The 12786-nt window shown below is 40.2% G+C and overlaps 1 pseudogene; it reads right to left on the reverse strand.

Moving 5' to 3' along the window:
• Positions 1-8268: 8268 nt before the first annotated feature.
• LOC102821004 lies at positions 8269-10700 on the reverse strand (annotated as a pseudogene).
• Between the last annotated feature and the right edge of the window lie 2086 nt (positions 10701-12786).

A 12786-nucleotide genomic window follows, 5' to 3' on the forward strand; every position in this document is an offset into this window, starting at 1 on the left:
TCATACTTTGGACATATTGTCAGGAGGGAACAGTCGCTGGAGAAGGATATCGTGTTTGGTAAGATGGAGGGTCATAGAAAAAGAGGAAGACCCCCAATGAGATGGATTGGCTAGGTGGCAGCATTGGCGAACTCAAGCGTGGCAACAGTAGTGAGGTTGGCCCAGGATTGGACATTGTTTGATTCTGCTGTGCGTAAGGTCACTGAGTCAGTGCCGACTCAATGGCACCTAACAACAACAACAATGTATCATAAAGGTTCATCACAGTGTGTCACACAAATGCAAGGTTTAATAATAAGGGAATAGAGGAATCTGGGGAAAGTTTTGTACATCTGAAGTGTTCTGAAAATGAAAAAATAAAATCTATGAAAAATAAGTTTTTTTTAACAATTTTTAGTTTGGGAAAAAAAAAAAAAAAGCTGGATAAAAGCCTTGAAGAGAAACTCATAAAGTGAGAAAATGCAAATGAAAAATCCTACTAGAAATGATATTTGCAGTAACAATTAGATACTTTATTCTCTACTGATCAAATTAGCAAGTTAAAAGAAAAGAAACAAGAAATCAAATAGGCTGCCACCCGATAGTGCTCAGTGTTGGTGAGATCTGGTGTGCTCAAACTTTTCATCCACAGCTCTGCTGGTGTCAACTAGCCACTTAGCAGGAAGTCTCCAAGGGCTTTAAAGTGTTTAATCTCTGATCCAGTAAGTCCATTTCTGCGTTGTTTTTAAAGTAAATTAATTAGACAAAGACAACAACACATCATGTTTTTTAGGAGCGATAGACTGAAAGAAACTTAAATGTATATTTAGGGGATGGTTAAGAAATGCATACCACAGCCAGAGAGTGGAGTGTTTGTTAGCCCTTAACAGTGTAATTTATCGAGGGTATTTAATATAAATATACTATTCCAATGATGTAAAAAAAAAACAATGAAAGGGCGTTCAGAAAATATGCCAAATGTAGGTTGGAAGCAGCTCTGACTACTGAAACTATGGACAATTTAAACTATGATTTGTTATATTATTTCTATATCTGGCAGGTTATAAAACATTCCTTTATAATTAGGAAATATGAAGTAAAAAACCTATTTTTACAAAAACCTAGAAAGAAGCGTGTTCTCATTCACTTCAATATTAGATAAGAATCCTGGTTAGTGTAGAAAGCAGGGGAGAAGGTGGGTTAACTGGAAAGTGGGGAGTGGACTGTCCCTGTTGCGAGGACTATTTGATCACTATGGAGTCCTGTAGGTTAATGCGCCAGACTGCAAAGTCAGTTTGAACTGCAAGGTTGGTAGTTCAAGCACACCAGTCGCTCCTTGGGAACCCTCTAGAGGGTCGCTATGGGTCGGAACCAACTTGACGGCGTTTAACAAAAACAACAATGGGCGCTCTGGTAGCGTAGTGTTTACGCATCGGGCTGCTAATCTCACGGTCAGCAGTTTGAAATTACCAGCTGTTCCGTGGGAGGAAGATGAGGCTTTCTGCTCCTGTAAAGATTTATAGCCTTGGAAACCCTGTTACAGGGTCGCTATGAGTTGGAGCCGACTCCACGGCACATAACAACAACATGGCACTGCAGAATAATATGCTATACTGTAAGGTCGGTTTGAACCACAAGGTCAGTGGTTCAAATTCACTAGCGGCTGCTCGGAAACCCTGTACAGGGTCGCTATGAATCGGAACTAACTTGACGTCACTTAAAATCACTTTTAAGATTTCTTGTAACATTGAACTGTTATGACTCTTTTGAAACAATTGTTCAGGGTTGCTGAAGCACATTGTGCTTTGTGTTGAAGCCAGAAAACAAATAAACACCAGTTGCCATTGAGTTGATTCTGACAGAGGGTCACCCTATGGGTTTCAGAGTAGACGTATACACTACAATACTTTCATGACTGTAAACTTTGGAAGCAGATAACCAGGCCTTTCTTCTTAGGCTCTTCAGGGTGGGTTTGACTGCTCACTTCTCAGACAATAGCCAAGCACTCAATCATTTATGCCACCCAGGGATTCAGGGACCATTTGTATTTAACAAAACACCTCTTATCAAAGTGAATCGGCATGCTTTCCCAAGAGCAGTGTTTGTACATTATATTAATAATTTTAAGAAAACATATGGCTGTGTGGTTTAAGAAAAATACTTTGTTGTGCACCTCTCCTGATTTCCTAGAACTGCAGTGTGGCTTTCTTATCAGGCAATGCAAACAGATAAAGTGATAATATGTGCCCTTCTTGCAAAACCTTTACTTCAGCATTCACCGTACCATTTTAAGACACTATGCTTTCAGAATGCACACATCTGCCACACATCTGCATTGAAGGGATAATGTGACAGGTGCTGTTTGGACTATTGAAGTGAGGCATCATCATTCTTACTCATCTTGTTACTGACTTCTGAATAATAAAAACATGAACCAAAATGAAACTTCAAACACACCAGTGTGTGTTTTTAAGTTCACAGAAGTAGGCAGTAACTCAACAAAATAAACCATGTCATGTTGTGTACTTTCGGATCTTATGGGTTTTATTTGACTCCTTTTTCTTCTCAGACAGACTTCACTGGGGGTGGGGATGGAGGAAGCAAACTTCTATAATAACCAGTGTCAATGACAAACACAAAAATCATTTGACAAACTGGCCAGCAGAAATATTTCATAGTTACTCTAGCTTCCCAGGAGGCGCCAGGGTAACACCAGGTTAGCCTGGAAACACGGATGATAATGTGAATGTTCAGAGTCAAGGTGAATGGAGTCAAAACATTACATGTTGGTCTACCTTGCTATCTAGCTGCCATCGAGTCAACTCTAACTTATGAAGACCATATGTTAAAAGAATGAAACACTGCCAGGTCCTACATCATTTAAAAATATGTGTGAGTCCACTGTTGAGGCTTTTTAAAAAAAGTTTTTATTGTGAATTGAGTGATAGTTTATATGGGTGAGCATCAGTTTTACACTCATTGTTTCATTGCAATGATTACAATCTCCTCCGTGCATTATTATTCAACAGTATTTGCTTCTATTCCCTCTGTTTTTCTGTTTTGTTTTGTTTTTGAGCGGTGGGGATGTACACAAAAACACTCAGGAATATCTAATCATTTAAACAACCAAAGGGCACATTCTGCAAGGCCTGCCTTCTGGCCACCAGCACACAGCCTTTCTCTTCCATGAGTCCAGAGTCCTCAGCTGCTCTATCTCTCCATGTCCTCATCTCTGCCTCCATCTCTGGTGTTGCTGCTTCTCTGGATAGGGTCCCACACTCTGCTCATGCTTTTTTCCCTTGATGGTCCCAGGGTCGTCTGTTTCTGGACTGTAAGATTAACATTAACTACTCCCCCATTTTTGTTTTAAAACTTCTACCTTTGCAATAGTGACAGTTGCAATTAGTCATGATAACAATTACTCACTACTGAATCATAGGAATCTTATCTCCATGTCTTTTCACCAGACCCATCTAGACAAGATGAAAACTGTTCAGTGGCGATTCTACCTTCCCCCAGGCACTCTTAAGCTAAACTCCCTCTTGCAAAGTTGTAAGCCATCCATTTTGTGCCTTTATCGTCCCCTCAATTTATGTAGCCAATGTGTAAGTTGCCTGTCCCTATCTACCTTGTATACAGTAGACATAAGATTGATACTTGATGTGAAGACTCCTTCCCTCTCAGGTGGTATTTTGAACTACTATATCCATAGGTATAGGTCAAGTTCATCAAATTGTAGCATTTGTTGAGGTTATTTTGTCAGCCCATCTAATTGATAATTTCCCTCATTTTTAGTGACCTACTTCATTCACTAAGCATGATGCCCTTTTCTTCTGATTGGACTACCATGATAATGTGTCCAAAGTAAGTGAGTTGAAGTCTCTCCATCCTCACTTCTAAGAAATATTCTGGGTGGGATTTAAGAAATATGAAGGATCTTAGAACTTCTCATGGATTTTCTTGGTGGTGCAAATGATTGACATACTCAGTTGCTAACATAGATTTTGAAGAATCAAATCTACCCAGAGGCTCCTCCAAAGAAAGACCTGTCAATTTACTTTTGAAAAATAAAAAATAAAAAAATCATTCTTTGGCAACCCTATGGAGCCCAGTTTCACTCTAACACACTTGGGATTTCCTTGAGCTGGAATTGACTCCACAGCAGTTGGTTTAAAAACTTCACAAACAGTGTCTTAAAGAGAGTCTACTTCAACCCTACTGTTTACTTGGTTGAGCAATTAGGATTGGAAAATGTTGAAGTAGTTTCTCAAGGTTTCATAGCAGAGAGTGGATCTAGTGCTTCTGACCTAGTCCACTTACCTTTCCTTACTGATTCCAGTGATACAAACATTAGTAAAGTAAAAAACACCACATGTTTTCTGGGCTAGACTTCAATGAATACAAAACGTGAGCCTCAGGTCTATATTATCTCCAACATTATGTTCATTTGGAGCCCATATGAAATAAAGACAAACTCTCTTTTTGCTTTTGTAAACTTTTTATCATTAATTGAATGATGGTCTTATATTCAACAAATCACATACTTTGACTCCTGTCAACAAATGTTCATCCCCTCCATGTAACAACAGTTATCCCGCTTCCTCCTCGTGCTTCTTATTTACATTCCTCCCTCCTCCCCAGCCTCTCTGAAATGTTTTCTTAGGTAAATATTGCTCTTTTGATCTTGAATAGTTGACTATTCCATGATGAGCATATATTACTGGTGGTGTTGTCCCTCCTAAAACCTATATACGTTTGACTGAAAATTGGGCCATGAAGGTGAGTTCTGTTCCTTACCTGAATGGTGGCTTAGGATCATACTCTTGGGTTCCTCCAGTCTCTTTCTGACCAATAAGCTTGGTCTTTTTTCATAATTTTGACTTTGTCACACATTATCTGGGACCTTCTAATGTGACGCCTTTCAGAACTGTGGGTAGTGGTAACTAGGCACCATCTAGTTCTTCTAGTTTCAGAGTTAAGGAGACTGATGTTCATGTATTCCATTTGTTCATTGGACTAATTGATTCCAAGAACTTTCAGTTTTCATCACTATTCTTTCTTCTGAACATGGAGAGACCAATAGTCACACCTTTTGTTATTGTTGTGAAGTGCCATCGAGTTGACTCCGACCCATAGTGACTCTGTATAGGGTTTTCGAGGAGCAGTTAGTGAACTTGAACCACCGACTTTGCAGTTCAAACGGCTTTGCAGTCTGGCGCATTAATGCACAGTGCCACACAAGGACTATAGTTGCAACTTAGATGGCTGATAAAGAGCTTTTAAAATTCCAGTCATTAGAATGTTTTAGAATCCCAAACTGAACATAGAGTATTGTCTTTGTGGACTATGTTACACCAATTGACCATGTTGTCACCTGAGACTATGGTCCTGAGCCTTCAAGCCCAGCAATTCATTGCCCCAACATGTCTGATGAAGTGTAAGACATTTTCAAGGGTTTGTCCCCTGTATACTCTACCATAGTCATAGATGCGTTTGCAACAAGGGTAAACACCTATGTACAAATATCCTCTGCCAAACCTTTAAGTATTTATGGGTATACGCCCACTCTCCCTCCCTATCCGTTTAGCCTGTGTATCTGTTCATGTGTCTGTTGCAGGGTTATTTATAACAGTATTACCTCTTTCCCTTTTAACCCTTGATTACCTTCCTGTGCCTTTACCTGTCTTCATCATTCTTATGCCAACCTCCTTCCTGCTGTATAAGGCCTTCTCTGTCACCCAAATTAACATATGTCTACTCTCTAGCCAATGAATCACTCTCTCTTCCCTGGTAACCATCAAAGAATGTCTTTTAGCATAAAAATCTTTTCTTGAGTTTTTACAATAGTGGCCTCTTACCAAATTTGTTCTTTTGTGACTAATTTCACTCAACATGAACTCCTTCAGGTTCATCCATATTATGAGGTGCTTCATAGATTCATCGTTATTCTTCTATGTGAAGCATTCTATTGTGTATATGTATGTACCAAAGTTTGTTTACCCATTCTTCCATTGATGAGATTTAGACTGTCTTCACTGTTTTTCTATTGTGAATAGTGCTGTGATGAATGTAGGTGTGCATATATCTTCTGTGTCATGGCTCTTATATCTTGGAAATATATACCAAGAAGAGGGATTGCTGGTTCATAAGTTATTGATATTTCCAAATTATTTTAGGATGTGCCATACTGTTTTCCACAGTGTTTGCACCATTTTACAGTCCTACCAGCAATGTAGAAGGGTTCCAGTCTCCACATCCTCACCAGCATTTGTTGTTCTCTGTTTTTTAAAACTTTGCTATTAACATTCTTTAAAGTGTTCAAGAGGAAAGATGTCAGTTTGAGGACTAAGATGTATCTGACCTAAGCCATGGTATTTTCAATAACCTCATATGCATGTGAAAATTGGATGATGAATAAAAAGACCACAGAACTGATGCATTTGAGTTATGGTGTTGGAGGAGAATATTAAAAGTACCATGGAACGCCCAAAGCACAAGCAAATCTGTATAGGAAGAAGTACAGTCAGAAAGTTTCTTAGAAGCCAGGATGGCCAGGCTTCATCTTTCATACTTGATACGTATTATCAGGAGGGACGAGTTCCTGGAGAAGGACATCATGCTTCGTAAAGTGGAGAGTCAGCAAAAAGAGGAAGATCCCCAACAAGCTGGAATGGGCTCAAGTATAGCAACGATTGTGAGGTTGGCACAGGACCAGGCAGTGTTTTGTTCTGTTGTGCATAAGGTTGCTGTGAGTCATACCAACTCAACTGCATCTAGCAACAACATTAATGCTGGGATGAGATAATAATTAATTGTTTTGATTTACATCTCTAATGGCTAATGATCACAAGCATTTCTTCCCATTTGTTTGTCACCTGAGTGTCTTCTTTGGTGAAGTGTCTGTTTATGTCCTCTGCCCATTATTTTAATTGGTCTGTCTTTTTCTTATAAGGTGTTGAAGTTTTCTATAAATTTTACAGATTCGTCATTTGTCTTATATGTCACTGCAATTTCTTTTTCCCCAGTCTGTGGACTTCTTTTTAGTGAAATCTTTTGATGCACATAAGTGTCCAGTTTTTAAGAGGTCTCAGTCATGTTTGTGTCTTTTGCTGTTTGTGTGTTTTGAATAATATTTAACAGTGTACTTATGCCCTGTATTAGAGCCCTTAAGTTTGTCCTTATTTTTTCATTGATGATATTTATAATTCTGAGTTTTACATCTTGATCTTTAATACATATTGTTTGTTTTTGTATATGATGTGAGATATGGATCTTGTTTCATTCTTCTGCAAGTGGATTTCTAGTTTTGCCAGCACCATTTATTAAACAAACTATCTCTTCCTTATTTGTTGTATTTTGGGCCTTTGACAAAGATCTGCAGACTATATGTGAATGGATTTACTTCTGTGTTCTCAATTTGTCCCATTGATCTATGTATCTTTCATTGTACCAGTACCAAGCTGTTTGTGGTTGTGTAGCAGGTTTTGAGGTCAGGAAGTGAGAAGTTTCCAACTTTGTTCTGCTTCTTAAGTAAAGCTTTGTTTATCCGAGGTCTCTTTACTCTCTACATAAACCTAGTGATCTTTTTTTTTTTTTTTTCATTTCTAAAGAGAATAATGTTGGAATCTGGATTGGGATTATATTACATCTATAGATTGCTTTGGGTAGTATTGACATTTTCACAACTTTGTTCTTCTTCTTAAGTAAAGCTTTGTTTATCCGAGGTCTCTTTACTCTCTATATAAACCTAGTGATCATATTTTTCTATTTCTAAAGAGAATGATGTTGGAATCTGGATTGGGATTACATTACATCTATAGATTGCTTTGGGTAGTATTGATATTTTCGCAATGTTAATTCTTCCTATCCATGTGCATAGTATATTCTTCCAGTTGTTTTACAATAGAAAGATTTTCTTTATTAATGATCCCATCCATATTTCTTTAGTATACAGTTTTGAACTCAAATACTGCAACTCATTACCAGTAACATATTGCAAAGCAAAACAGCTTGGAAAAGAGGAAAGGAGAGTAAAGGGGGTGGGGGGAAGATAAAGAAACGCAATTAAGTTGATCAAGTGGAATGAATCTTTTTTTTTTAATTGTTGGGAAATACGAAGGCCTTGCAAGCACAGCTCGATTCTGCAGAATATTTTCCAAACGTGTACAAAATGGAACCCAAATGGAGAATCCCTAGGAACCTGAAGAGGTGCAACATTAAAAGCTACGATTATCCAGTAGCAAGGGTTTCAGCTTTCAGTTGCCAGTCGCCTCCTCCCGTGCCCAAGGGTTAGCGGGATGAAAACATCTTCCCTGTGATTGTTTTCATTTCTTTTTCTTGGCATCTGGACGTGCACGGTTCAGCACCTTGAGGAAGTCGGAGGTTTTCGCCAGCATCCGTGTGTGAATATAGGCCTTCGAGCACTTGATGTGGTAGCGCAGGTAGTCTCGAAACGTGTGGATCAGGTTGGTGGTGTTGTCTCGGGCACTGGTGTTGGTGTGGCGAGGGAACAGCACAAAGGTGATATAGCCAGCGTTGTCGCCTACAGCAGCATCGGTATCTTTCAGCTCCAGAGGGGGCTTCCTGTGGCTAAAGAGGACTTGTGGGTCTGTGGGGCTGGCTCTATGTCCTTCTTTGAATTCCTGCATAAACACTTTTCCAATGACCACATCATCATCTTTAAACACTATGCTGAAGACTACTGTGACTTCTGTCTTTTTTTGACTCAACATCCATGGTCTCATCATCCTTATAATGGATAACTGCCCTGTTCTCTCCTTCCTGGCCCTCTTCTTGGAATTGGAAGTATTTTTCAAAGACAGAGTCAAAACAATTTCGTTACAACATGCCGGACTGATGGACGATTGACTCCTTGGAGGCAGACAGATTTTCCAGCCCTTATAGCAAAAAGACACTGTATCCTGATTCTGGATTTACCAAGAAACTTCTGTATACTCTCTTTAATAACTATTTAGTACCATGTGCCTGCATTTCCTTGTAGAATTTCAAAGAGATACTGACTATTATTTTTGTTTTGTTTCCATTGTTGTTGTTGTTGTTGTGTGCGGTGGAATCGGTTCCAACTAATAACGACCCTGACGGGTTTCCGAGCCTGTAAAATCTTTACGGGAGCAGAAAGCCTCGTCTTTCTCCCGCAGAACAGCTGGTAGTTTCGCACAGTTGACATTATGGTTCGCAGCCCAATTCGTAGCCACTAGGCTACCAGAGCTCCATTAGGATTTAAAATATCACTCAAATCCATTAGGATTTGAAATATGATAGAGGACCCCATCAAAATCTGCAAATATTACTTCTACTGCTTCTGGTTTGTTTCCGGAAGCCAAGTTCTCGAGCTTGAGCGTGAGCGTCTCCTCTCTATGATGCGGTTGTTCACCTCCAGCAGAATGATGGTGGCGGCTGGCTCCCGAAGACCGAACCCGCCTACCGAGCAGCCGCTGCCTCACCAACAAGCCCGGTCCCCGCCCAGCCCCAGCCCTAGCCGGCCACTTCCTATTCTTCCAGTTTTGTAAGTCTTTTTTGGTTTCTTAAAGCAGTGCTTTGTAGTTTTATTTACATATGTATTCATGTAAACAGAAATTGCCTGTTGCCTGTGAGACAGTTTGGTGTCATTGTATTTGTATTTAATTTAAGATTGTATGTTGGTGTGTTCTTAAGCACTAACCAGCTGCCTCATGGTGAGAATGGAAGAGAATGGAAGCTTGTGCACCATTCATTTTCTGTTCTTCATTTGTGCCGTTCAGTTTAGGATGGGCTTGACTGGCATTAGCTGTTGTCATTCTTCAGGTGCATAGCAGCTGGTAGTGGTTCTTGTCCAGTGGCTGGGGCCACAGAGGGTATGGTTGTGGCTGCACTGTGTGTGCACAGTTGTTGTCCCTATTGTTTTAGGGAGGAAGAGAAAACACACACAATAGAGAGAAAAAACAATCAAAGCAACAGTGAAAAAGAACATAATAAAGGAGAAAAAAGATGATGAAAGCAGGTAACAGCTAGAAAAAGATTACAATAATCGAAAACAGAAAAGAGGTAGAAGAAAACAAAAACATGGAAGAGAAAAATAAGAGATAAAATAAGAAAGAAAAAGCACTAAACAATTAGGGAAAGAGAATGAGACCACAGAGTAGTAAAGGAAAATCAAGAGCAAAAATAAAGATGAGAAAGTGGAGTGGTTTGTGTGTGTGTGTGTGTGTGTCAGAAAAAAAACAAAAAGAAAAAAAAAAGAAAACAGACAAAGAAAAAAAAAAAAAACAAGGAAAGGTAAAGAGAGGAAGAAAGAATAAACAAGCAAAAACAATGAAAGGGAAAATTCCGGGCAGGTTCCAGACCCAGAGAAGAGAAAAGTCTGGGAGCTCTTGCCAGCCAAGGAGGAGGGGTGGATGAGGAAGGGATGAGACAGTGGCATTCTCAGCTGGAGATGATGTTCCTATAGGCCTAAGGGTTGGCTCTTCTGGGAACCCAATCTGGAAGTAGTTAGTACAGATTCCAAAACAGATGGAATCATGGTCTTTCCATTCCAGAGGGCAGCCAGGGGCAAGAGTTTCTGCTAGTTCAGAACTGGCTCTGCCGGTCTGGATCCGGCCTTACTTGAATCCAGGTGTGCACTTTGATGCAGTTTACAACTGAGTGGGCTCATCACTGTAAGTCTGTGAGCACCTGGAGAGTGGGCACGTCACTGGGGGTGTACCCAGGTGGGGATTGACCATGCTTCTGGTCACCCAGAAAATGTAGGGAACAAGACAAACATCACTTTTCTCTCCTCCAGTCCCAGTGGTCACCGAGCTGCTCTCTGTCTCCAAAGCCACTCATAAAAGTTAAAGAGGACCACTTTGTGTCCGGGCGAACCGGCACAGGTCACCTGTCTGTATCCTTTGTTTCTGCAACAGTTCAGTTTCCTCTCCTAATTAGCCTTGGTGCCATCCAATCTCCCTCTGCCTTTATAACTGCTTGCAAAAGTTCAAGATGGCCACTTGGGCCTGTCTGGTAGGCATAGTCACTTCTCTCTCTCTTTTCCCCTTCATGTATGTTCAGCTTCTTCTCCCAGTGAAGGCTAATCCAAGGTTGGCCAGGCCTGTGCCTGCAGGTTTGGAGCAGGCTCACCTGAATCCAGGTGCCAGGGTTGGTGCAGATAGCACCTGACTGTCTTTGATTCAGCTCACAGCTGTGCGACTCACCACCTTACAGCTTGGGGGAGAGCAAAAGTTCAATGGGAGTGTGTGCTTCTGGTCACCAGGGTAGTGTGGGGAATAAGAAGACAATCTCACCTTTCTCTCTGTCAGTCACCAATATGTCTCTGCACCACCAAGCTATTGTCTGTCACCAAAGCTGTAAAAATTCAAGATGGTCACACTGTGTCTGGCTGGTTGGCACAGATCACCCGTCTCCTTTTTTTTTTTGCCACTTCTGTTCAGCTTCCTCTGCTAGTAAGCATTCAATCCACTTCTCTATCCTGTTATCTGAAGCTCCAGGACTATCATGTGCATCCATTTAATTTGGTTTTTCATATATTTGTTGTAGAGTGTCTGGATAGCGTTTCTGTCTCATTAACCATATTGCCGCCTCTTCAAGATAAATTCTTTTAGAATTAAATCCCAGGCTTTTATGTATGACCTTTGCTGAAATCAAATCAGTAAATTTATACTTCTTAAAATATGCTGAGAAGTTTTGAGAGTTGGCAGTATAGAAAATAAAGCTTTATGCTCATCACGTGTGGGTTTTGAGTCTTAACCCTGCAGTTGCAGGATTTGCAGTACTTCTCTTCTCCACCTCCTTTGAGCATGACTTCTTTGATGAGGATATGTTGCCACTAGATGGCAGTCATACCACATGGGTTGGGGTTGCTGAAAGTTATAACTGAAGTAGAGACTAGACCCATTGTTTTTTCCTCCTAGCTCTATATCATGGTGTGGTGCTGTAACTTCAAACCACAAGGTTAGCAGTTCAAACCCACCAACTGCTCCTCAGAAACCCTATACAGTCGGAACTGACTCCATGGCAGTGAATAACAACAACAATAAAACTATAGTATTCTTGGTACAGCACTGTAGGGCAAACACTGGACTACTAACTGCAAGGTCGGCAGTTCAAATCCAGCTGCTTCTTGGAAAACTTATACAGAGTTGCTATGAGTCAGCACTGACTGGATGACACTTAACAATAGCTATAACATAAAATATAGCTCTTAATTAAAGAAATACAATGCAAGCACTATTAGTCCACCACATTAATAGAAGACAAACTATTAAATAATTAAGGTATACTTCATGACCTGCTTCAGGAAGTCTTAAATGGTGCAGAGATTTAGTTTGGTTTTTGCCACCTTAAACATTTCAACGGGGAGAAACAGTATCTTTCCTTAAACTGTAAATGCAATTTTGTCTATATGAAGAGGATCATTACAAAGTTGAAGTTTTTTGGTTGTTTGGATAATTTGAGAGGCATGTAAGGGGATGAAGAGTAGAAATGGGGGTAGAATTGTTAGAAATTAAAAGAGGTTTCTAGAATACAAGTCCTAGGAAAGCAGGGGCACAAAAGATAAAGAGAACATTGGCAAAGTTGGTGAGCTAGGTGTCTGTTAAAATAATAATATAATGGGAACAGAAAGGATGACCCTACCCTGAAGGACATATAAGAATCCAAAAATTCCGTAGTAGAAAAATGCTCAAGAAGAAATTGAAGGGTGAGGTGCTTGGGGCTAGCTCACTGGAAAACTGGAGGCTATGCCTGGAGTAGGGCTTCGCTCATTGTGGCTAAAGACAACTAGACTCAAAATCCCCACTAGACACAGGGTCC

Source organism: Chrysochloris asiatica, unplaced genomic scaffold (genome assembly GCF_000296735.1).
Source record: "Chrysochloris asiatica unplaced genomic scaffold, ChrAsi1.0 scaffold00377, whole genome shotgun sequence".
Taxonomy (NCBI): Eukaryota; Metazoa; Chordata; class Mammalia; order Afrosoricida; family Chrysochloridae; genus Chrysochloris; species Chrysochloris asiatica.